This window comes from Gymnoscopelus microlampas (genome assembly GCF_963454915.1).
Source record: "Gymnoscopelus microlampas genome assembly, chromosome: 6".
Classification (NCBI taxonomy): domain Eukaryota; kingdom Metazoa; phylum Chordata; class Actinopteri; order Myctophiformes; family Myctophidae; genus Gymnoscopelus; species Gymnoscopelus microlampas.
In genome coordinates this window covers 17,332,308-17,359,292 of record NC_139943.1, presented here as the reverse complement: position 1 = coordinate 17,359,292, position 26,985 = coordinate 17,332,308, and the positions used below count along the sequence as shown (strand labels likewise).

General features: G+C 42.0%; 2 long non-coding RNA genes across 2 annotated transcripts; both read right to left on the bottom strand.

The window, feature by feature from the left end:
• Positions 1–18,751: 18,751 nt before the first annotated feature.
• LOC311047538 lies at positions 18,752–21,472 on the bottom strand. The gene is made up of 5 exons (XR_014601007.1): positions 21,373–21,472; positions 21,163–21,287; positions 20,572–20,909; positions 20,213–20,372; positions 18,752–19,818 (listed from the first exon to the last, which is right to left on the bottom strand). It is a non-coding gene; the product is annotated as an uncharacterized lncRNA (long non-coding RNA).
• Positions 21,464–26,352, bottom strand: LOC311047539. Its single transcript, XR_014601008.1, has 6 exons — positions 26,163–26,352; positions 24,551–24,577; positions 24,180–24,238; positions 23,920–24,049; positions 22,740–22,836; positions 21,464–21,583 (listed from the first exon to the last, which is right to left on the bottom strand). It is a non-coding gene; the product is annotated as an uncharacterized lncRNA (long non-coding RNA).
• Positions 26,353–26,985: the final 633 nt, after the last annotated feature.

Sequence of the window (26,985 nt, the reverse complement as noted above, 5' to 3'; positions counted from 1 at the left end):
CAAATAGTGGAGGTCTGTGGTAAAATCACTGTTCCAGCCGTTTACTGTGGGCATGGTTTAAAGTTCAGAACTTAGAGCGGCTCAGCAGCGAATATAAAACACTTTCATCAGAGAAGTTTGGTCCTGCCAAAGCCTTTTTTTAAACTTCATTTGGAGTATGCTGCAAGCTTTAATCTTTATCAGGATGAAACAAGACGCCTAGAGAGATAAGAGAGGAGGAGAAGAAGAAGAGGGGGTGGAGAGGTTTAAGTCAGTGGTTCTCAAAGTGGGGTCCGGGGACCCCCAGGGGTCCTTGAGGGGGTTTCAGGGGTCCCCAACAAAATGTGTTGATGTACAGCCAGTTTGGTTACTTTAACCCTATATAAATTATATCGGCTATTTGAACATAGCCGATCTACAAGCCCATAACGTGTCGCATTGGTATTTTCTGGTATTTTCCAAAACATCTTTAAAAAACAAACATATCTTGTTTAATGGGGTCTCTAGCAACAAATAATTTCACATGGATGTCCTGTCCATGGCCAAATGCATATTAATTTGGGGGTTCTTGACATGAAAATGTTGATGAAAAAGTGAGGAAGAGAGTGAAGGAGAAAAGGAAGTGTGGATTGAGAAGAGGGAGGGAGATAAACAGGAGTGTCTTTACTCTGCTCTGCCCTAGCTCCTCTATCCTCACTCCTGCAATTATGGGTTATGTAAAGATGCAAAGGACATACAGTATATGATGGAAGATTTGTCGCAAAATTTGAGTGCTTGTGGATTTGATTTGACTTTCAGTAATTGAAATTTTAAGATATAAGTCCCACAAAGACAAATGTGAAGTCATAGAAAATAATATTCACACATGTGTAGATCGACAGTTGCACACCTTTGTATTTTTACTCAAGTAAAATCTTTAATACAGGTTACTTTTCTTGTAACAGAGTATTTTTATATTGTTGTATTGCAACATCTACTTAAGTAAAGAAATATCAATGGAGTGTACAATACGAGAGAGTGCTATACTGTAGTTCTCCAGTACAACGGTGTGCGACCGAGAGAGGAAACATTGTCCGTTTTTGTCTGTCAAAACACAGATTTCGATATTAATAAAGAATAATTAACGGAGGTAACTGAACTGAACTGTGAGTGAGACATGCTGAGCAGCTCTCACTCACAGAGGACTCACATGCATTTTCTACAGCGTTACAACTACTCTCTCTTGAGGATCACTGAGTCTACACACCCAGTCAGCAGCAATATCCGTCCTCTGAGATACTTTGAAGATGTGACTGTGGCCTTGTCCAAGATGAGAGACAAACTAGAGAACATTCTTACAGAGGAAGGGACAAACGTCTCAGAGACAGTGAACATAGTGGACCTTTCACTGTCAACACCATCAGAACCCAAGACCAGAGCTGAGTTATTACAATATTCACGTCCAATCACACTGGATCCAATTACAGCTCATCAACACCTGTCTCTGTCTAAAGGGAACGGAAAAGTAACACGGATGAACAAATCACAATCATTTCCTGATCACCCAGAGAGATTCACTGGATGTGTTCAGGTTCTGAGTATGACTGGACGCTGTTACTGGGTGGTAGAGTGGAGTGGAGGCTGTGTTCTTATAGCAGCCTCATATAAAGATATCAGCAGAACAGGGTCTGGTAATGAAGGTGGATTTGGATGCAATGATAAATCACGGTCGTTACAGTGTACCACCAAACAAGGTTATAGTTTCATACACAGAGACATTGGAACTGACATCCCAGGCCGTGTGTCCTCCAGAGTAGGAGTGTACCTGGACCACAGTGCAGGTACTCTGTCCTTCTACAGTGTCTCTGACACCATGACTCTCCTTTACACAGTCCACACCACATTCACCCACAACCTCCATGCTGGATTGTATCTTTGTTCAGGAACCACTGCTGAGTTGTATGACCTCAAGTAGATCACACTTTAGAAAATAGTTGTTTTTTAAACTTTTTTTTTGTGTTTATTTTATTTGTCTAATGGGAACATTTTGTATAATTTGTTATCCACTTCCAAGCTGACATCCCTATTTTGGGCATGTCATTATAGGATAAATCTAATATTAAAATAATAACTAGAAAAAGCTCCTTGGAGCACAGCAATATTAGAAATTCGCCAATTAGGATGGAATATGAAATATCGGGCAGAGGTTTTTCCTTGGCCTGTAGGGCGTGTGCGTGCAAAGTTTCACGCCGATCGGTCGTTATAGGTAAAACACAAATTGGTCTGTTATAGTGCCACCATAAGGCCAATTTGAAAAATGTAGGGTGCCATTTCTTTGTTGGCCTAGTGGGAATGTGCGTGCAAAGTTTCACGGCAATCACATGCTGTGTTCATGATTTGAGGCATTTTGTTCAAAACGGACCACTCCTGCAAACTTTGGAAGCCAATCTTAGCCAATCAGATGGAATATAAAACATCTGAAAGACTCGTTTGGTTTAATGACTATAGAGATACTGTGTACCGATTTGTGTGATGTTTGGACAAAATCTGTAGGAGTAATATGAAAAAATTGTCCTCCTATGGTGGCGCTATAAAAGGCCGATCTGAAAAATTTGGGCCAGCTAGAGGTTCTGATCTGGCCTCAGTGTGCGTGCACAGTTTCGCTGCGATCGCCTAACGATGCCGGAGATAAGCTGACGGACACACACACATGCACGGACGGACAGACGGACGAACAGACAGACAGGGTGCATATAGTCTCTGCCACGCCTTCGGACTGGCGGAGACAACGATGACGATGACAAAAATGTAGGTACAATTCAGGCTTTTAGTACGTTTTTCACCTTTTTCAACCAATAACGCGGTCAGTGGTTGAAGAATTTGATGAATGAAAACAAGTAAGAGCTACAAAGTGAAAACAATATGCACCAAACCTGGCATCTATTTAAATAATTTACTACTTATATAATATTTAAACGGCATAGGATTCGTCTTATCGTCTATAGGGAAACAACATTCCTAGAATCTGTCTGTGTGTGCATGTACAGTGTCGTTCCCCAGATACTGTACATGCATGAGCAGAAATGCACATTCTGTACAAAAGCACATACATGCACATAAACCACATTGTTGTCTCCTGAGTGAAGCAATTTACAGTGTAGAGTCATTACCATGGTGATGTGCTGTGTTGTAAACAACCAAGCTAATTGCAGGGACTCCCAGAAGTTTTGTTGTTTAATTTTCAGATGGTGCATTATTTTCCAATTATCTGACCACAATGTTTAGCTGCTGTGTAGACAGACTGTCTACACAGCAGCTAAACATTGCTCTGCTCTCTCTCTCTCTCTCTTGCTTAAAATTGACAATTTAAGCATTTAGCAGACACTCTTATCTACTGTGATTTACAAAGTGCAAGATCAGATTATGTGGCATGGATGGACCCGTATCAACAAATAACTGTAAGGGTAATGGTCAAGTAGAATAGTAGGATAGTAGAAAGGTAGAAATACATGTTTTGTTCTTATACAAAAATACACTAGGATATCAGCTAAACATCAAATGGAGTGTCTGTTTTAACAACACATTTTATAGATACAGTACTGTACATGTATATACACACATATCCTGTACATACATAATGTGAACAAGTACCCTGTATACAATTGCATGGTATAACTTATCTGTGCTGTATCAAAACATAGGCAACCATTACAAGGAATGAGGAGTGCCACATTGGACCAGTGGTGTAAAGTAACCAAGTGCATGTGCTCAAGTACGGTACTTAAGTACAATTTTGAGGTATTCTTACTCTCTTCAGTGTTTGCAATGTTTTATACTTACTCCACTACATCTCAAAGGCAAATGTAGTTTTATACCTCTACAATTTTTTTGAACACTTTAGTTACTAGTTACTTTCTAGATTTTGATTATTATTACAAAACATACATTAACCACTTCAGCCCGATATACTTAGGCTATTTGAAAATAGCAGATCTACAAGCTCACACCGCGTCACATCGCAACACATTTTGAGCATGTAGATTGCCTATTTTCAAAAGATCTTTATACATATTGAACTTTTGAAAAGGGGCATTCTGCATAATGACTACTTTTACTTTTGGTACTTTAAGTCTCTGCCAATCATTTTGTACTTTTATTCAGACATTTTGAATACCGGACGTTTTCTTGTCACAGAGTATTCTACATTGTGGTATTGATAGCCTGGTTTAGTAAAAAAGTTAAAAAAGGAGTTCAGCCGGGGCAGCTGGCCTTGCGGTCCGGGCACCTAGGCTCATAAGTAGCCTGACAGCGCACCGTGGGTTCGAGTCCCGTTCCCGACGGTTTTTCCTGCATGTCTCTCCCCCTGTTTCCTACAAACTATAAAAATAAAGGCAGAAAAATACCCAAAGAAATACATCAATTTTTTACTTCTTCCATCACTGCATCTACTGTATCAAAAAATAGTGCCACATTGGACATACAGGGTTTCTGCCTGCCAGCGACGATATAGCAGTTGGACAGTAGACATCCCTGGTTGTCTCCCCTTTGTTCTTGGGGTAATAAGCAGCAATGAGTCTATTTTCTATGATATTCGTGTGGCCTCCATCCTGGCCGAGGGTCCAACCCAGAAAGAAGTAGATGCCATTTGATTCCTAATATTTCTACAAAATATATTATACTGGTTGTAAGTCATAATATTAAATTCAATCTTTATTTCAGACCCAAGGGAGCTCCATATCTCCCTTGTATTATATTAATAATACTGTATATGATGTCAGATAAAGGCCCCCCACTGTACATCAATGATATATTTATCATGGCTATAGATTGACGTTAGTGTGCCATCAGTCTAAAGCTCACACTGTAAAGGTGTTTTCCACAATAGGAAGCATGAACCAAGCCACAGGGAATGGACCAATAATTCTCCGCAATGCAATTACGAAGCAACCTATACAATATGAGTCCAAACCCCTTTTCTCATGTCAGTTTCAATGACTCCTGTGTCATAGAAAAAGCCTGGTATTTATGGTGCGTCCTCTCCGTGGAGCAGACGTTTTAATATCACCCTCTATTGTCTGTACGCTGCTCTGACACAAACGGCATACATGTGGCTATGCCCCGTCGACCATGGTTCATATTAAATACTTATTGCTAATTCTATCATCGTGGTGTGTGATTATCTCCTAGTCTCTATTGTACCCTCTCTGGTGGCTGTATAATTTACAGGCCAGGGTACCAGGGATCCTGTGACACCACGGTAATCTGAGAAAATGAAATAATAACAAGATTAATGCCTAAAGGAATCAAGTCATGTGATACTGGTGACAGGGTGGTTTACATGCAGACTGGATATTAGGGATGCACGATATTTAGATTTTGGCCGATATCCGATTATTTGCATGGTCAAATTGACAGATACCGATATTGCAATACAAGTTTCCAGTAGGGTTTACCTTACTCTTATTATGCAGTTACTGTGATTCTGGGTGCATATGCAGAATTCTAACGAACAGTGCATTCTTAGGCCTACTGATGCACATTAGTTCAAACAATGTAATACAGTTCAATACGATATTTCATTTTGTAAGGCTGAAATTGCTGATACCAATATACGGCCGATAACGGTGCATCCCTACTGGACATATATGTATGTGTGTGTGCATATATGTTACACACACATAGTATGGCTATTATGGTGAATGCAGTGAGCACATCTGCTTGTCTCTGTATGTCTGTCTCCTTCCCCCTGATAGATGATGGCAGTAATGACCTCCCTCTTCTGGGATGGACATTACAGATCTCTGGGGGTTCTGAGCCAGCAACTCAGCCATCCAGGCAGCGGGGCAGTTACCCATCGAGCCAGGCAAGCCTGCCATCTATTCAGCCAGCCAGGCAACCATTCAATCAGTCAGCTAGCCAGGTAGCCAGTGCAGGTGCTGTCCCAGACTCTGTGATAGATTAGGGCTTTCGAAAATGCCCCCTCCCCCCCTGTTAGCTTACAGTTAGCCAACAACACAGCAGCTGTGGGTTTACTCAGTGTGTGCGTGCGCTTGTGGGTCTGTGAGTGAGTGTGTGATTGAGAGAGAGAGCGAGAAAGAGAGAGGGTGAGAGGGGAAGCAGCAGGTCATTGTTGAAGCAGAGCAGCACTGCTCCGGTGGACGAGTGTAAATTAATGAATAGCAGTGGATGGTACTGTGGTTGTGGTTGGGACCTCCCAAAATGGCGCGACCCACGCCACTTGCTGTTGAGGTCAGGCTGCCAAGGCTGTGCTTTTTAGTTATTTATTTTCTGACCGCAGTAGACTGGATATAGGATTATGTCGCATCACTAGACTTCTGATCTTCTACTCACATCTTTGTGGTCAGGGAAGATACTTCATGGACAAGGGTGGTAACAACCACAACAACAATGGCACCTCAATTCCCCTACAGCCACTGGGTAAAGAGGCAACGGCTTAAGTCAAAATCGCATTGAGCTCCATAAAGCATAAAGCTTGCAAACGTCCGATCGATGAAGATGTTGAGGGCAATGATTAATACGATCATGGAGTGAGAGAATGTAATCTTATCTGAGACATGAAACTAACTTCTACTGAGATGGACTTGGAATCCATCCAAGGACAGTTCTCTGTTTTTGTATGGACAGGACAGTGGGAGTGGTGTTTGCTTCATAACGAAAATAACTGGTGTAATCCACAGGAAATCTATGGTTCTCACTCGCTCGTGTTCGGCCGATACATACCTTACATACCTTATTACACATTATATAGAAATGATACTAAACAACCCGTCCCGACTCACAATTCTAAACTTTCCCTATTGCACATCTCCCACTGCTGCTAAGGTGTTTTGCCACCAAAGTTCCATTTACAGAAGGATTTTAACCTAATTTTTAAATTTTATTTAATTGTTATCATAAAAATCTAGTATTATCTTGTGTATGTTGCATTGCTGCTGTTGCACAGTCTTGTGAACATGCCACACCAACATTTCGCTAATTGTATTTTGTATCAATGGGTGAGTGACACATAAAACCCTCTTCATTATCTTGAATGGATTGAATCCTCTGTAATAATATTATAAAGTGAATTAAGACAACTGTACTTTATGACTCCGTATGTACATGAATGAATGAGGTATGTATTACTGCAGGGCTCTCAATGAAAATGTGAAGTTATTGTCTAAAGAAAAATACATGGTCTTTATAGGTTCAAAGAATATTTTGTTTGCACTGTGCCTTATCCTTGTACTTACCAGTGGATGATTGTAATGTCACTGATCTAGGATCAGAATCTTGTACTCCTTAAGCTGGGCTCACACTACAGGAGTTTTCAAATCTTAAATGATTTTGAGGTATGGTTGCATCACGCAAGACAGTATAATTGTATAAGATTCTCTTATAAGATTATCTTAAACATGCAGACACTACGATGTTTTAAAATAATGCAGTGTTAAAATCGAATGACAAAACAGCTCAGAGGAAGTAAGTACAACCTTTATATGTTAACTTTTTACACACACACACACACACACACACACACACACACACACACACACACACACACACACACACACACACACACACACACACACACACACACACACACACACACACACACACAGTACAGGTACTCACAAAACCACACACCACAACAAGCACACATGCCCCCTGGTGACTAAGCAGGGTAATCTCCTCCTAGATTGACACCTCCAGTGTGAGACTAGCTGACTTCAGGAGGATTCTCTCAGGATTAAGACCCGGATTAGGCTGAACCCAGAGACGTGGATGGACCACTGGCTGCTTCACATTTAATCTGTTTTAAGGGGTGTGTGTGTGTGTGTGTGTGTGTGTGTGTGTGTGTGTGAGTGAGGATTCATGTGTGTATGCCAGAACGCTAGTATCGGCTGGGCCTAGGCAGGAGCGGGTGGGCACGCATGTACACGCGCAAAAAATGCGAATTTTGAGATTTTTTTGTTACTTTATTTCGGTTTTAGGGTTAGGTTAGGGTTATGTTATTTAATTCTTATTTTTGCCTGTTTTTACCGTTTTTTTTTTTTTTATCAAAAAAAAAATTATATATAATATTTTTTCTTTTAAAATCCTTTTTTTTTTGCTAAATCGATTGGGTGGGCCAGCTTTCTATGTGGGTGGGCCACGGCCCACACAGTCCCAACCATGGCTGCGCCCCTGGTGTGTGTGCTTGTGTGAATGGTAAATGGTGCATTTATATAGCGCCTTTATCCAAGGCGCTTTACAATGTGCACTACATTCACCCATTCACACACACATAGATACACTGAGGGCAGAGAAAACCATGGAAGGCTGCTCATCAGCAGCAATTAGGAGTCCAGTGTGCTTGCTCAAGGACACACTAACTCTGGGGGAGCCCGGGATCGAACTGGGAACCTGCGGCCGCTCTACCTCCTGAGCCGCTGTGTGTGTGTGTGTGTGTGTGTGTGTGTGTGTGTGTGTGTGTGTGTGTGTGTGTGTGTGTGTGTGTGTGTGTGTGTGTGTGTGTGTGTGTGTGTGTGTGTGTGTGTGTGTGTGTGTGTGTGTGTGTGTGTGTGTGTGTGTGTGTGTTCTTGCACGTGCGGGACTGGTATCTGATTACCATCCCAGAGACAAAGTTAAGATAATTGCCTAATATTTAGTATTACATAGTTTCTTGCACAGGATTTACCTTCACTCACAAGAAGCTAAAAGAAAAGTAAAATTAGTCTATTAATTCCCCTGTCTAACTAGCTTGTATAATGGAAACAAACCCACCTTCATTAGGTGTGCAGAAGCTTCATTTAATTTCTTTTTCAGTAATTCATTAATGATTGGAACAAGAACAATATTTTGGAGAGATATTGTGAGTGTGCACATTTGTGATTATGCGTGCCGTCTGTGCAACTTGATTAGAATTTGTCTGACTTCTGTTCTTGTCTACAAAGGTATCACTGAGGCATTAACATGAAATGCTTCACAAACTGCTGTGAAGTCTGTCCTTTAGAACAGTGGTTCTCAAATAATTTCATGTGAAGGACCCCCAAATTGATTTGTATTTGGCCACGGACTCCCATCTGAAAAGATTTTGTGAAAGAGGGGTGCATTTCTCCTTTCCGACATGTCGCCTTTCCGACGTTGACTAACCCTATACCTAACCCTAACCCTAACCTTAACCGCACGCGGAAGCCACTAGTCGGAGTGGTGAGATGTCGGAATGGAAGGAGCACCCCGTGAAAGAGACCCCATACAACATTAAACGTGTTGAATGTTCTCACATCTCTCTTTGACTGTTGATATAAGTTGTCAGCTGATTTGGGATCATGCATCGGGTGGGTTTGGGCTTACAATAGATTGTTAATTCTGTCTAGTACCATTTTCTTTGTGTTACCGATATTGTGATACCATGGGAAATTTAATGTTTTGTTTTTAGCTGAAAAAAATCGATGAAAAGAACTTGAGAAGATTATATTGGCAGAATCTTCTTTGTTTGCCACTGTATTAATGCGTTGCAAGTGTGATTTGGAGCCCTGCTTTGCCATTCCTTGCCTTTCTGTTCCTCGAGCACAGATGCAAGAGATGAAGATGATCGATAATATTTAAAAAGAGAGGTAGGCCTATAAAGCTCCATAGTCCGCATAGTGTATATATTTTTTCACTTTCACAAGAGTTAGGTTTGTAGTTTTTAATGTGTTTGATGTCTAAACATTGGCTGGGGAGCCCTAATAGTTGATCTATTCCATTTGGAAATCCTGTTGCAGAAGACACACACACGCATGCAGGCCCACATAAATGTATAGAATGGCTGAGGCAGACTCGTTGAACAACATACAGTACATGTGAGCACACAAGAGCATGCACGCATCCACGCAGGCAGAGACACACACACACACACACACACACGCACTCGACTAAGTGCAAATCCTTCATCTCTCTCTCTCTCTCTCTTTCAAAAAATCTTCTTTTGACAGATATGATGTAAAGATATAAAGATCATGAGGTTATGACAACCCAACAGCACAGTAGACATTGAAGTGAAAAACAACCATTGAGCGCTCCCCTCTCCACACCGCAGCCCTCAATAACACTCTCTGTTTGCCTAATCTGCCCTTCAGCTATATGGAACCCTTGGAAATGAAATTTTATTTCAATCCTCTGTGTTCACCAAAGAGTTGCAATGGGAGTGCTTCTTCTTTTTCTTTTTTCTATTTTAGCGATAACCTTTTTCTGTTTCTCCTTGTCTTGTCTTTCTGGATGCACAGCTCATTTAGCGCTTCTGGTTTAGTATTTTGTTGCTGTCGGGCAGAAACCTTTTATCTTTCAACTTTTTTATTTATTTTTTGTAAAATGAATGCGCTACTTAATCGTACAAGTGTGTCAAGCAAAGGTAGCCAAAATAGCAGAACTGCGGGTCGTGATCCGACGCATTGTGTGTGCGTGCGCGCGTGCGTGTGTGACAATATAGTGACACACATCACACGGTAATTATCTTTGCACATCTCTCATGTCCCAATAACCTGAAATGTAATTGTGCACCATACTTCAAACACTGTGTTCACAATACTAGGTCTAGTGGTTCTGGGAATGTATCATCAAGAGGAAAGCTAAATGATTGGACGACAGGATAGTGTCTCAAAGGCTTTTCGAAGCACAAGGAAGCCAGACCACTTGGCCAGACCTAAAGAATAAATATACTCGTATGGGTCAGACCACCCTGACCTAATACAAAAGATATGAGTCTCAAAAAAGGTTAATTATCTCTAATTCCTCTTCATAGCGTTAATAATGAGATACCATTTCTAAAATGTAAACTGAAGACGTTTATGTAGCATGATCGTATTATGGCTGCATTGATAATGTTTCTTTTAGGTTATTAAAAAAACGTCCAAAGGGCATGAGATTATAATTATTTTTGAGTCAGGATTATCAGACTGATTCCTTAATAGGAATTCACAGAACAAAAACATCATGTTAATTATCACTTTATTAAATACTTCTACAAATGTTCACACAAATACACTGATACGCTATACACTAATCATACTAAGTATGATTAAAGCCCAACAATATGCAGTGAAAATATATGGCAGTACAATCAATGAGTGAAAGCATGAACAATCTATGAATGACTTGATGCAATAAACCATTGATGAATGCTAATGATCACAAACTTAATAACCCCAGTATAGCTTTTCACAGTCTGTTCAATGGTGGGGAATATAAAATACGGTCCCATATGGTATCTGAACTGACAGGAGATTAAACAAGTCAATAAAGAGGAGGTAAAAAGAGGTAAAGAGTTCCTCACTAGAGGGTGAGCAATGACAAGCAGGACTAAACTCCAAGAACAATAATTGGCTACTCTAAATAAATAATTAAATGAGGAAGAGCCAACTTAGCCGTATGATAAACTCGTTCTAACTCAATAAATGATCTAAGGCTGTGGATAAGTGTTACTTATTTTAATGTTTTGAAAAAGTTTTTTTTTCTTGTTGTGAGCTTGTAGATCAGCTATTTTCACTATTTTTTGAAGATTTCACTGGTAGGCGGGTTTCTGAACTGTCCACAGCCCTCCTCTGAGACACAGACTGAGTAGACAAAAATGATACCATGTTATAATGAGCATTAGTGAGGACCAATTATTTAAAACGGGCTGAAGTTGTCCTTTAACTAAAATGTTGTTGTTTTTTTAAATATCTTGTTAGTTTTATTCAACTGTAATAAGAACCCTGAGCCAGACTTGCAGGAGCCGAACTGACAGAGGACCATACTCGACGTAAGACCCTTAAGTAAGCATAAGGAACGGAGGGGGAGACCAAAAAGGGGAGGGGGGATGGGGGGTTTGTCCGTCGATTATGTCATCCGTCAGGTTGAGCTCTGAGCTCAACCTGACGTACCTGACGTACGTTCACTGCTTCCCTCTGGAGGATGAATAGCCTCTTGGCCGTATCACGCATAAGAAACGTGTAAAACTATGAATGCACTGAATGCACTGACGTAAAGAACGTACCAGTTCCTCACCCCCGACTTACGTCAATCCCCATCTCCGTCTAGTATGTACGCCACTTTTAGCTGGAGTCAGACAGAGACAAAGTGTAGAACTTGCAGCACAGACTATTTGTAGGACATTGCAGCAACAGTAACAAGGTTGAAACACAGATGAGAAACAGGTAAGAGTAAAAGTCAAAAACAAGATAAATAAATAAAAAATCTTAAGCTTACATCGTTAAAGGGCAGACCACTTTGGTAGAGGTTTGGGTTGTGTAGTTACCTTGCCATGATGTAACTCCAAAGGTGGACAAGAAATCAAAAATAATTTCTCCAGTGATTAGAAATTGATGATTCAAAATATGCTCCTCATTGACTGACGCTGAAACAGCTCTCAAAGACACTCTTATAGCACATAAATAAATGCAAACAAAGTTGATTCAGACAATATAGAGCTAGAGTTTTTTTTTTTATATATAAAAATGGACTAGATCTCTGGATCCGGATCTTGAAATAGTAAAATCAACAGGAAGTAAAAAAAAAAACAGTACTGGGTTTGGTGATGTTCTATATTGTCTGAATCAACTTTAATTTGTTTGCGTTCGTTTATGTGCTAAAACAGTGACTTTGAGAGCTGTTTCAGCGTACAATGTGAGCATATCTTGAATTATCCATTTCTAATCAATGGAGCTATTATTTTTGATTTTTTGTCCACTTTTTGAGTTACATCTGTTGGAGACTGGGGCTAAAGACAACAGACAAATTGTGCAATGTAATAATTAGTAACCCTTCAGATCACGCGTCTCCGCGCGTCCGTTGAATTGGTGAAATTAAGAGCAGACAAGACTCTCAAAATGAAGTGTATTTATTAATTAAGCAGTAAGTTAAACTAATTACAGATTGAATATAGAAATGTACTTAACAGAGGTCTCTGGGCTCCCATTAACTGTCCTTAACAGCAACAAGTTGCTTCGAGTTCAGTTCATCAGTTCGGAGCCTCGGTAGCCGAGTCCAGCCACCTGTGGAATGCACATCCTCCCTGCAGATAACAGTCTGAGCATCTACTGTCTCAATGCATCGGCCGGGAACTGGTTTCGCTATGCAAGCAGAAAATGCAGTTTTCTAAAGTTAATGTCAGACAGTGGACAAGTACATGCATATAAACATTTAGCACAATAAATCTAATTCTAAGAATATCATACTAACAGAGCTATAATGATTTCATAGGGTAATAATGTCTTTTCTTTGGGTGTATATATGAACAGCAATGAAACAACAGTATTTAGGACACACATATGCTCTTAGTCTATTACCAACTGCTAATAACTAAAGCTTTAAAGGATATAAATTGCCATCACATCATGGCAAGGTAACTACACAACCCAAACCTCTACCAAAGTGGTCTTGCCCTTTTAAGCTTAGGTGCTGGCACTAAATCGATGGGCTCTTCCATTGTATTACAGACTACATTAGGTGCTGTGAGTGTGAAGTGAACACCATCAAAAAGGTACACTACTTTGCCCACAACAAGCCCTGGATCAATGGTGCCATTAAAGCACTGTTGAAGAGGAATAGGAGGGCTTTCATGGCAGGGGACGCTGACAGCGCCAAGGCTGTCCAGAAGGTGCTAAAGAGGGAGCTGGCAGTGGCCAAGGACAGTTTCAAGGACAGACTGGAGGGTAGGCTACAGGCCAACAGCTCCAGCGAGGTGTGTATTTGTGTGTGTGGGGGGGTTATATTATCATTAAAATCTTTGCCAATTATGTGGGGGCCCACTTGTTGCAATACCCTTGCAGCCCGCCTGTGGGCCTGTCCCCCAGGTTGGGAATCGCTGAGCTAAGCACTGCTTTCTCAATAGGTTTAGCCAACCATCCTCCTTAAGCTCAGCAAGGGCAGCCTGGGTTGCCACTCACCAGCATCAGTACAACCATTCTTATCCTACTCGTTGAGACAAGCCAACACCTGACCCCCATCCCTGACCATCACAACCAGCCATGTGAGGAGTCAGCTCTCAAAGATCAGTGTGAACGAATCCAGAGGACCAGACGACACCATCCCCAAAGTGCTCAAGGCATGTGGCGAGCATTGTTGCCAGATTCTGCGAGAACAATAAGCAACCATGGTCTATGAAAACAAGCCCAAAAGAAGCGAATAGGCTACATGAGCACTTTAGACCTCGGACATTTGAAAATGGCAGATCTACAAGCTCTCAATGCGTCGCATCACTTGTAGATGGGGGTCCTTGACATGAACATGTTTGAGAACCACTGGTTTAAACAACATCTAGGAAGCAAGCCCAAATAAGCAACTACAAGAAAACGCAATCCGCAACTACCAATAGTTACCAGCAACTTTACAGAAATAAGCCCGCTTATAATAAGCAGACACATGGCAACACTGGTGGCGAGCAGCTGGCTTTCCATTGACAACACCCTGGTGACTCCTGCTCAAACTCCCAAGAACACGAGCGGTCCTGGACAGTCAGCTGTCCTTCAAGTAGCACATTGCATTGATCACACACAGGGGTGTCATTTTTTTATTACTGGCAGAACGCTATTTTAATGACGGCACGCGCACATCGCATGCATTTTATTTTTACCTTTGTGTGATTATTTTTACTTAGGTTTACGCTTGTATAAATAGTAGGAAATTATAGGAAATGACTATGGCGTTTAGCTTAGTTTTAGTCTTTGTAAATCTTTTCAAAGAATGCCTTGAATTATAGAAGCTGAAATAAAGCTAAACAGTTTGCTTTGAACGAAGTGTCTTTCTCTTCCTTGACAGTGGCTGAGGCATTCTTGTTGCGTGCAGATAGGATACTGCAGCAGCACTTGGCAGCAGTACTGTAGCCAAAATGCTGTGTATGTGTGGACGAGTGACACATACATTTGCACATGCACTCACCTGTAAACCTGTTATGCAAAGTAGCCATTTGGGTACTTGGCTCATGAATCGAGGGGATCGCGTTCTAGCTTGCACGCGCGTGCACATCTGTGCATGTGCACGCACGTGATCCTGCAAAAAAAAAAAACTGGCGGAGCGCCGTGGTGTTGCATGAAGCGACCGGTGCGACTCTGATCACGCATCCATTCATGTAGGTTTGTGCCATAAAACATCTGTTCCCCACCAAGAAGTCTTTCCAGCTCCTTACACAAGCCTCAGTCATATTCTGGCTTGACTATTGAAACTCTCTGATTGCTGGGCTGCCAGCATGCTCTGTCAGACCAATCCCGGAATGCAGAGGCACACTTGGTCTTCAGACTCAAAGAATTCTCTCATTTACCCATTTCTGTGCTCCCTTTACTTAGCCTCGCGTAGCCAGACAATATCACACGACACACTGCGTGGATATTAGTCTGGTCCCTATCAACGGTAGATTTTCTTCCAAGGGGCGGTTACAAAAAGATCCAATCGGACTCTATTGGTTAGACCTAAACCAATCAGAGCAGTGCTTCCTTGAACGAACCAATCAGAGCAGTGCTTCCTTGTACGTCATTGCTCCAAATAAGGTGATAAGCCCGCCCACATTTGGATACTGGGCCCTGGTTGGCTCCGCACAACTGCGGAGGGAGAGAATTGAAATCTCTATGGAGGGGGGCCAGACCTAATCTGCCGAGGGCTAAAGTGCATGCAATTTTGCAAAGGCAGATTCGTCTGGAACCAGGCTACCCTTTACTGGCCTTCCAGTTGCTGCCCACATCCAATTAAAAACACTGTTGATGACCTATACAGCAATCAAGGGCATTGCACCTTCAGGAAATAATCGAACCCTACTCAGCTTGTATCAGCAAACTCATGATGTCTGTCCTTCCCTGGCCACAGCTCCATTTATTGCATGACCATCAGTGCTTTATGAACCCTTTGTAATGATACATAAACTGGATCACATGTGACCCACAGTAGGACAATTGCGCTGTTCACTAGGCTATAAACTGTGTTTGAAAAGCATGTGATTGGTGTGTTTGCATGCACATAAAAACTAACATATAACACTAAGGAATCGTCGTGTCCCCCCACACACACACACACACGCACACACACACACACACACACACACTCTGCTCTTCAGCCCCAGCCCTCCCCCGCGACATTGCACTTAATCCAGTGAAATGCTAATGCGAGGGCAATCAATACTGCAGTATATTTACTTCACCTTCCCTGCTGATATTGCAAAGATCAACTCATGAGATGTCAAGTGGGCGGTTGTGGGGGGGAGTGTTTTCCCCCACCGGAGAGGAGAATGGAAGGCCGAGATCTAGAGATATACAGTGGGCCATGATAAATCAGTTTATTGTTAAGCTCAGTTCAACACAGTTTACTGTTCCAGATGGTTCGACGTGGCAATGGTTGGCGGTTTGGAGGGAAAGGAGGGTTTTCCTTCCTTTTTTCCCCCCTTTTTTCTAAAAGAGCTATACGTGCCAGGCTGTCGACTGTCCTTTCTTAGAGCTGTTTCTTCAGAGACAGGAGATGGTGTGGGGAGACACAGAGGTAGACGGGATGCAAACAGTCAAGTGATGGCAAAGGAAATGAGATGAGCGTGGGAGAGCTACAGGGGAGAAAGACCTGTCAGGATTAACCCATTAAGACCTGAGGCTGATTGTGAAAACTGGATGTGAAAAGGCTGGATGTGAAAATGTTGATTAATGTGCACTGTCCCTGATTTAAATAAATACATTGTACAAATGCCTTCTAAATCAGTAGTTCTCACACTTTTTGTGCCAAGGAACCCCAAATTGATATATATTTGGCCACGGACTCCCCATCTGAAAATGTTTTGTGCCAGGGACCCCCAGAAGAGAAGATCTGTGTTAAACAATTCAAAAAGATTCAACATTTTTCAAACACTTTCCGGAGTTTTTCAATGGTAGAAAATAGCAGATGTACAAGATTGCAGCGTGGCACGAAGTGGAAGCTTATACATCTGCTATTTTTGAGAACCACTGTTCCATATTGCGGTTCTAAATCCTAAGAGTTTCTGAAAACATATGTCGCAATATCTATAGCTAAAATCTAAAATGACACAGATTCTTGCCCGGTTTTAATGGGTTAAGTCCCTGGCCGGCTCACAATATATGTGTGTCTGGAGACGGAGAACCACAGAGGCTTCAGTGGGCTTTTCTTTACAGAGACATTTTTTGGCATGTCTTACTTTAGCAAGCCTTATGCCTGATTTATTCTTAGTTGTACGCCAGTGTCGCACATGAAAATAGGCAATCTACAAGCACACAACTCTTCGCAGCATGACAGGTTGTGAGCTTGTAGATCTGTTATTTTCAGTATATGACACCGGCGCTTAACTGCAGTCGGTTTAAATCAGGCTTCATGATGATTGCACCTTTCACCAGTAGTTTTTGGTATCATCTGGGTGGGCATTTTAGTTGTGATTTTTTTTTTAATCCCTATGGATCCCTGGATTGTGTTTTTATATGATGGACCTTGCTGACTGGTAGCCTATTTCCGTTTTCACCTCTTAAAGTAATGGACTGCTGTCATTCAAAAACGGGAAAGTCAAGATGACTTTTAGTTTTTTCTTCATTTTTTTTTCCTTTTCTCTAGCGCAGATGTTTTGTATACAGTTCTTAAGCACAACAAAACATTTACCTGCATAGCATATGATTCCTAATAGGTAGCCTAAATACATTTCATACATCAACAATTTTGATTAATACAATCGACAAGGACAGTCTGTCTATATGTCTGTCTGTCTGTGTCTGTCTGTCTTGTCTGTCTGGAGCAGGCTTGAGGAGTGAGTTTTCACTATATGAGCACAATATCTAATTCTGCTGCTCTATTGTGCAAAGGAGTATACAATTCCCATTTTGCGTGTGTGTGTGTGTGTGTGTGTGTGTGTGTGTGTGTGTGTGTGCGTGTGCGTGTGCGTGCTTGCGTGTGTGTGTGTGCGTGCGTGCGTGAGTGTCCATGGCCAATGATCCAGACAGTACTGAAATGGCCTGAGGATGAGGGTTGGTCCAGTTGGAAAGCTGTAGGGAGGTAGGGGGTGGGAGGGGGCTAGGGGGGTTAGAAAACTATTTTGGAAGTGTCCCCTGGAGGTTGGCCTGGGTGGCGTCATTAAAACTTATCATTTATATCTTTGCTTTTTCCTCTGCTCCCCAGGGTGAGAGTCATAACTAAGGTTAGAAAACAAACATTCGGTTACTCTCCCCAGGGGGGTCTTTGAGAAGAACTCTTCAGCTACATGCCAGGTGCAGGGCACGGGGGAAGACATATGGCATGACACAGCCCAGCCAACATGTCCAACTGGGCCCCATGTGGGTTTTTAACTGGGCAGATGGGCATGGGTTACATCTGGTTTTGCACATGGGTTCCACCAAGCACCCACTTGTGTTAGCCCACATGGGCTTAAGTGGGTTTCTAACTGGGTCTTAGGTGGGCTCCAAATGGGCAAATATATGTCGGAACCATGTGGGCGCCACCTGTGTTTGCCTATATGGGTTTGAACTGGGACCTGAATGGGCCTGAAATGGGTTCCAGCTGGGCAAATTACATGTGACCCATGTAGGCCACACTTGTGTTGGCCCATTTAGGGCTCCAACTGGTTTTGCACATGGGTTCCACCAAGCACCCACTTGTGTTAGCCCATATGGGCTTAAGTTGGTTTCTGACTGGGTCTTAGGTGGGGTCCAAATGGGCAATTTGATGTCGGAACCATGTGGGCGCCACCTGTGTTTGCCAATATGGGCTTGAACTGGGACCTGAATGGGCCAGAAATGGGTTCCAGCTGGGCAAATTACATGTGACCCACGTAGGCCACACTTGTGTTGGCCCATTAAGGGCTCCAACTGGTTTTGCACATGGGTTCCACCAAGCACCCACTTGTGTTAGCCCATATGGGCTTAAGTGGGTTTCTGACTGGGTCTTAAGTGGGGTCCAAATGGGCAATTTGATGTCGGACCCATGTGGGCCTCACCTGTGTTAGCCCATATGGGCTTAAGTGGGTCCTGACTGGGTCTTAGGTGGGGTCCAAATGGCCAATTGTATGTCACACCCATCTAGGCCTCACCTGTGTTTGCCCATGTGGGCTTGAAGTGGGATCTGAATGGGCCTTAGGTGGAGTCCAACTGGGCACGTTTGAGACCCATGTAGATCCCACTTCTAGCAGCCCAAGTGGGTAACATCCGGGCCCTTTGCCAACATGGGTTTCAAGTTGGTCCTGAAGGGATTTAAATAGGAGAATTAAACAGTATATTGACAAGAACCATGTTTAACTACTGCTAAGTTTTACCAGGGTGAAAAAACAATATCAGACAATATATCTTTTGACAATGTTTATTTCTGGGAACTTTCGGCCTTCTGGTTGTAAAATACAAAATACAAAATGCTTTGGTATTTTTAAAATATAAAATGTATACATGGAAATAAAGTGTAGACAGTATTGGGCCAATATGCATCTTCAAGTCTCGTAAACAATCCATTTAACTCTCGTAAATTATCATTAAGATAGAACTCTTGTAAACAATCATTTGTAATGATGTATACATGACACATAACAGTGCAACTCTAAAGTAACAACTTAAATGTTCTGGACACAAACTAATAAGGAACCCATATCTCTTAACTCAACTACAACAAAAGGAGGGTTCTTCTCATGAGGTAGTTAATTATTCCAGCAGAGGGCCATTTCAGCCAACAAATCCTGAATGATAAACACACCACAAACTGTGTGTGTGTGTGTGTGTGTGTGTGTGTGTGTGGCCTATTGGACCTGTTCCTGATTTTCCTGTGTTCCCTGTGTTTTCGAGGGATCTTCTAGCTCGTAGGGTCCGGTTTCCACCACGGTCTCGAGCTCCGGTGAACCATTTGGACACGGCCAACTCTGCCTCCTTCTGGTTTATTTCCTGCGTGACGGCGTTCTTCTTTATTGCCCTTAAAGATAAATGACAAGAAGCCAACTTAGTAATGCTGGCTTGATTTTTACATTATGAAACCATATAAGACAGACATCTTTTCAAAAGTTTTCGCTGAGAAATGTGTATGCTTTTTAAAAACAACCGAGTCAAATCTGAGAACAGTTCATTAGAGTTGTACTTCAAGCTATTCACACGGCCAAGTGCTACAGGAAAAATGCAGGATTATGTATAGAACCTGGTGGCTAAGATGTTCTGATGCATTATTGAGCATTCTTTGCTGAACAGAAAAAGAAAATGGAACAATAATTTTAAATGTCTTGAGCTATGGTGGCAATTTAGTTTTCATGTAGAACAACTAAGTTCAGGTGGCACCATCATATGTTATGGCAATAACACAAAATCTAATTTACCATATAGAACGTCAAAAAGTGCCAGTCCTCGGAACGCCTTCTTGCCACTGCGTCCGAAAAGGTTATACTCGAGTGCCAGCTTATTGGTCAGGAGGAACCCCATCATCCTCCTGACACAACGGTCCACGGAAGTCCCCCCAATGTCTGCAACCATGGCAATCTGAGTATGATAAAAGTCAGAGGAAGGAAATTCTGTATTAAGTGAACAGCTAAGATGTCAATGCCCGTTGTGTGCATGCACTCAAAGGGCAGGTTAACAGACTACCAATGTGATTAGAAAATACAAGCACATTTTGAAGTGAATAAGAGATTTAGAAAATACAAGTACATTTTGAAGTGAATAAGAGATTTGAACTTACAACTGCAGACTTAAAGTCAGGGTCACCCAGCTTTAAGTTCATGGACTCGAGATCTGCCTACGTGTCCAGCGGGAACACAGCTCCTTCAGGCAGCATGTTCAGCATCTGCCATGGACCTTCTGAGTGCTCTTTACTTCCTCTAGGAGTCTCACGAGCTGGGTGAACATTTGTTCTCCCATGCCTGGTGCTCGTGGTGCTGGACTTGGGCTGCTCATTGGGGTTCCAGCTGTGGGTCGTCTTATTGGGGGTCCGGCTGTGGGTCGTCTTATTGGGGGTCCGGCTGTGGGTTGACTAGGGGTTCCAGTGCGGTGGCTCATCTGGGTCCCAGTGGGGCGGCTCTGTCACAGTTGATAATAATAAAATGTATTTGTAAAGCACCTTTCATGACATGACATGCAGCTCAAGGTGCTTACAATTACAGTAAAGTAAAACTAATTTAACGATAAAGCAAAAAAAGAAAGCAAAAGCATAAAACAGCATTTAAAAATCAACCAAAAGCCAGAGTGAAGAAATAGGTCTTCAGCTGTGTTTTAAAGCTATTCACAGAGGCTGCCTGCCTTAGGTGTAATCGGAGTTTATTGGGGTGCTCACGTTTGTGGGTTCAGTGGGGCGGCTGATCAGGTTTGCAGTTGGGCGGCTTGCTCTTGGTCTTCCAACTGGGGTGTCCACACTCGGGATTCCAACGGGACTGGGGGTTCTTCTGGGACTCGGGGTTTCTAAACATAATGTAACATTTCAAGATGTTAAATTCTCTGTATATTTTATAAAAAAGAATAAAATCTAATTCCATACTTTACATACTTGTCTGAGAAGAGGGAGATACACCGGGGCTGCTGCTTGGACTGCTGATCGGACTTGGACTGCGGCTCCTGTGTCTTTTTGGGGGGGGGGGGGGGGCGGGTAGCTCACTTTCTTGGACAGTGCACGGGGAGGTGTAGGTGGTAGGAGGTCATCATCGAAAGCTTCCGATTCCTCCTCACTCGTGAGCGCCTCCCTTTGTTTTTGCGGTGGCCTACATTCAGTTAAAAATGCAAGACGTGGTGAGCTTGTAGATCGGTTATTTTCATTTTTTTTGTAACAATGAAATAGGGCATTCATTTACGAAAAAACAAAAAGTTACAAAGAGATACAAGGTTTCACAACAATATCATGAATACCAGTGATCAAAGCTACAGAAACAAAACATTAAATAATGAGTTGATATTTAATTTATACAATCATGCTGTTTGTTGTGCATGGTGAGGGCTTGCATGTCAAACAGCTCATATATGAGAAATATAGCATGAAATGACATGGAGGAGCGAGCGAGCAGGAGTGTGAGGAATTGGAATGTGGTCGTCAGTCTAACCTGCTTGCTTTCTCCGGACTCGCATCTAATCTTCACCTCCTGGCTCAGAGGTGGGACTAATGCGTCAAATAATTATAATGGGTTAGATACAGGGGGAAATTCCAGGTTTCAGGGGTCCTTGAGGGCAGGGGTCTTCAACAGGGGGTCTGGGACCCTTTGGGGGTCCTCAGAGTCACTACAGGGGGTCCCCCAAATCTTTGTGTGATATGATAATGTTTTTGTTTTACATGTTGTTCTACATGTTTAACCACTTGAACCCTAGTATCCCTTTTCTGAGGAGAACTTTAGCCAAAAATAGCCGATCTACAAGCTCAAAACGCCTTGCAGCGCGAGGCGTTTTGAGATTGTAGATCGGCTATTTTTGGGAAAGACATATACAGTAGGTGTGTAGAGGGAAAAAAGAGCAGCAAAAGTTTATCTGAAACACAATTCTATACAATATAGAAGGGGTCCCTGCTTCATCTCTCTCTCAGCCAGGGGGTCCTTGGTCTGAAAACGTTGAAGACCCCTGCTTGAGGGGGTCCTCAGATAAATCCCAAGATAAATGAAGGCTAGTTAGGAACCAAATGGACCCTTATGTAGCTGTAACTCTCAGGGTGTATGGTGGTCCGTGGTCTAATGCAGGGGTTCTCAAAGTGGGGTCCGGGAGGGCCCTATATTCATCAGCTATTTAAAAAAAGAAAAACCTTGACATAACACCACAAATCTTGTATAGGGTCCTTGGCACAAAATCTTTTCAGATGGGGTTCCGTGGTCAAATACACACCTTGACAAGAAAACATTTTAGAACCATTGCCTAACAACAGCTATTTTTAGTTACCTCCTGTGTCGCCTTCGGGATGCATCATCACCATCAGTCGCTATGTCCGATGACGTCTCTCCCAGCTGGAGCTTCTCACGAGCCACTGCGTATGTCTCTTCAGGAAGAACACAAAAACAGGGGAAGGGGACATTAAAGCAATTTTTCAAAGTTAAAACAATATGATGCCAAAGTTAAACCTTTGAATGGCACAGGCTATCATAAGCCTATCATTGCCTACTTGCACATACATTGTAACCAGGGGTGCACATAACTTTTTAGGTGTGGTACTCAGAAGAGCACCTGGAGATGTGACTTGGTGCGCATGGTCCCGTCCGGTTTTGTCAGCGGGGGGGGGGTTCAGCATGGTGCCCACCAGACTGTTTTGTCAACGGGGGGGGGTGGGGGGGGGGGGGGGGGGGGCGCGAGGAAAAAAGGACGCTCTGCTTTTAAATTACGCCGATCTTCGCCGTTTTTTTTCCTCACGCTGTTAGGTAAAGCCCTCCAGGTTGGTGCCCTGTGCTGCTGCGCTGATTTTATCCGCCAGATTGGGACGTTCACGGCATATTTTGCACCATTACGGTGCGTTCATCATCGGTGACGAGTGCCTCCAACAGCCACTGCTGGCTGCGTGCACGCAGCGAGGCAATGCGAGGCGAAGCGAGGCAACGCGAGTCAACACTCATACAATCACGTGCAGCATGCGTCCTCTACCCCTGCGCGTAATGGCTGTACATGGGGCCGACGGGTGCTTTAGAGTGATTGTGTGAGTATGGCTTCAGGAAGTAAATTCCTAGCCTCGATCTCCAAGCTTTTATTTTTTAGTTTTGCTAAAAAATAAAAGCTTGGAAATTCCTGTCCCAGCTGTTGGTACGCAAAAGCGCCTCGCGTTGTCTGATGTGGTGCGCATTTTTTATTTTGGGTGCGCATGCGCACCTGCGCACCAGTTATGTGCACCCCTGATTGTAACACTCCTTGTAAAAGCTAAGCTACTGGTGGCAAACTTGTTTTCAATGTGGAATAACAAAGTTCATGAGCCTTGTCAAAAGTAACAAGTGGGTGCATGATGTTGCGCTCCCTTTCCACCAGTTAGAGCAGCTGTATGCTGTGGCATGCTTCTACTATTGTACATCAAATGTTTTGCAAAACTTCAACATTTAATGTAGAAATGCACACGGAACAATTAAAAACTCAAATTTACCATATTATGCAACATAAAAAAGACGCAGGTTTTGGAACTTCTTATTATGACGGATACAAAAGGTTGGACTGCATCATTCTTCTGGTACAATCATCTAATGAAATGCCTCCTATGTCTCAACCATGGCAACCTGAGTATATGGTAAAAGTCACAGGAAGGAAATGCCATATTAAGAGAACGGCAAAGATATCAATGCTCTGATCCTAACATGGTTAGAAAATACAAGCAGATCTTAAAGTGAATATGAGATTTGAACTTACAACTCCAGACACGAATACAGCTTGTCATTTGTGGACTGGACATCTTCATCTCCAATTTACTTAGACAAAGAGAGAAGAATTACCCAAAAGAAAGAGACACACACACACACACACACACACACACACACACACACACACACACACACACACACACACAAAACATTTTTTTTTTTAAAAGCTTGTATGGAATTCATCAAGACTGTGTATGTGTTTCAATGTTTAGAGTAGCAGGAGCTAGAAGTTTAAATATATTTCAGTCTTTAATACGTTACAGTATGTCATGGCACAATAGCCAACTCTTAAGAGATGGCTAATAAAATAATCACAAATGTATGAAAAGGCTCTTGTTGACAGAGGGACAACGGACATACCATTCCTTTGTCCAGTGAGGTTCCCTCCTGAAATGGATTCAAATAACCCTAATTAGTCACTGCAAAATATCAGTTTCCATTAACTAACCTTGGCAGTGTAAAGTAACTAAGTACATTTACTCAAGTGCTGTACTTAAGTACAATTTTGAGGTACTTTCACTTCACAGAAATACTTCCAATTTTAAGTACTTTTACTTCTACTCCACTACATCTCAGAGTCAAATATTCTACTTTTACCCCACTACAATTATTTGAAAACTTTAGTTACTTTGTAGATTTTGATTAGTATTACAAAACATACATTAGCCACTTCAGCCATTTGAAATAAGCAGATCTACAAGCTCACAATGTGTCGCATCGCAAAACATTGTGAGCTTGTAGATCTGCTATTTTCAAACGTTTTTCTGCATTTCAAAACTTGAAATGAGACATTCTGCATAATGAGTACTTTTACTTTTGATACTTTAAGTACATTTTTATAACAAAAACTAGCATTCTAGCTAACATTATGCATTGTTTTTTCCCCCCCATAAACAATAGCATTCCTATTATGAGGGAAACATCCGCCCAATTCTCCCAAAATAGCAGATATACAAGCCAAAATAAAAAGTACATTTTTAATTCCGGACTTTTACTTGTAATAGAGCAGTGGTTCTCAAACTTTTTCATGTCAAGGACCCCCAAATTGACACTTATTAGCCCGCAGACCCCCATTTGAAAAGATATGCCAGGGACCCCCCATAAGAGAAGATTTTTACGGCTCTATAGCAGTGATTCTCAACCATTTTAATGTCAAGGACCCCCAGTTTGACATGCATTAGGCTATGGACCCCCATTTAATGGCATTTATGTCTCTGGGACCCCAATTCATATTGTACAATCAATGTTAATCTAACTCTGAGAGTGTACAAATGGAACCAAATGGACCCGTTAGGGTCCATTTGGTTCCATTTGTACACTCTCAGAGTTACAGACCCATAAGGGTCCATTTGGTTCCTGTCCATCATTTAGCTGGGGACCCCCTGGAACCCCCTCAAGTACCCCTGGGGGTCCCCGGACCCCACTTTGAGAACCAACGTAATAGAGTATTTCTACATTGCAGTATTGATACTTTTACTGGATAGGCTGGATTGGTGCTGCTCAGATGCAATCTAAAGCCAACCTGGTATATCCGGTACATTTTCACATACACACACATGCAAACATGATGTCGTTTCCGTATCCGCTCTAGACCGGAACTGTTGCCTACTAAGTCAAGTGAATTGATAACAGACCAGTTAGCTCCGTTCATTCTTTTTTCTTTTAGTTCACCATTATAAATAATCAAACTGCTTCACAGTGGTGCTGGTTACAACTATGCTTATGCAATTATTAAAAACGCTAAAAATCTATAATTTTATACACAGAGATAAACTAATGAGAATGCATTTTAATCACGAAACGGCGAGCTAACGTGAACTAGCATGCTAGCTAATATTATGCATTACTCTCCGGACTTGCCACGGCAATATAATATCATAATAAGTTTAATCAAACGATGGTGGTATCAGAACGGGTACAAACTATATTACTGGCCCCAAAAAATGGAGGGAAACAGCTTGTTGTTACTTACATAAAAACATATCTCATCACTGCTCCAACACTCCGTCTCCTGAGTGTATCCAATCCGAGAAATAGATCCGGAGATTCTGGAACTACTTCTTTTAATGTCCAACAACCTTTTATTGATTTTATTTTGGTTTGTTTCAGCTAAAAAAATCTCCTTCTAACGAAGGCTGGCATACGTTAAATTCACCGAGCGGTTTGAGAATTCAAACAGGAATGACGTCAGTTCCTGTAGTTGCCAGTGTTTCCATATTTTGCGAAAGAAATAAGCAGACAGGTCTATGAAAACAAGCCGAAAACTGTGTATTGGCATATGGTCATGTGGTGACTAAAGAACACATGGCCTATATATACATATATAGAATTAAGGGATCAAAGCTTTCCCTATTTTTTTTTAGCAGTGTATATTTAAGATAGCCGATCTACAAGCTCACAACGCGTCTTCAAACAAGCCGCTTATAATAAGCATACATGGCAACACTGCAGGGCTCAGAATGCACGGCTGCTATGCATTCTGGGACTTGAAGTTGACTTTGAAAGTGTTCATTGTTCTTCAACCCAACTGTGTGTCACTTGTAATTGAATTTATTTATTTATCTGATACAGTACCAAACTGACACAGAGGCAGTTATACTTATTATAGGCATTATATATGTGTAATAAATTATGTGTAATAAACCTTGTCTCAGGTATGAGAAAGAAATGTAAAGAGCCCGGCCACAGAATATTTCTACTGTAAGCATTAATAACGGAGGCAGAACTTCCAAAGGACATTAACAGGATACTTTATTTATTTAACTATACTAAAGCAGAAAACACTAATAAAAGAC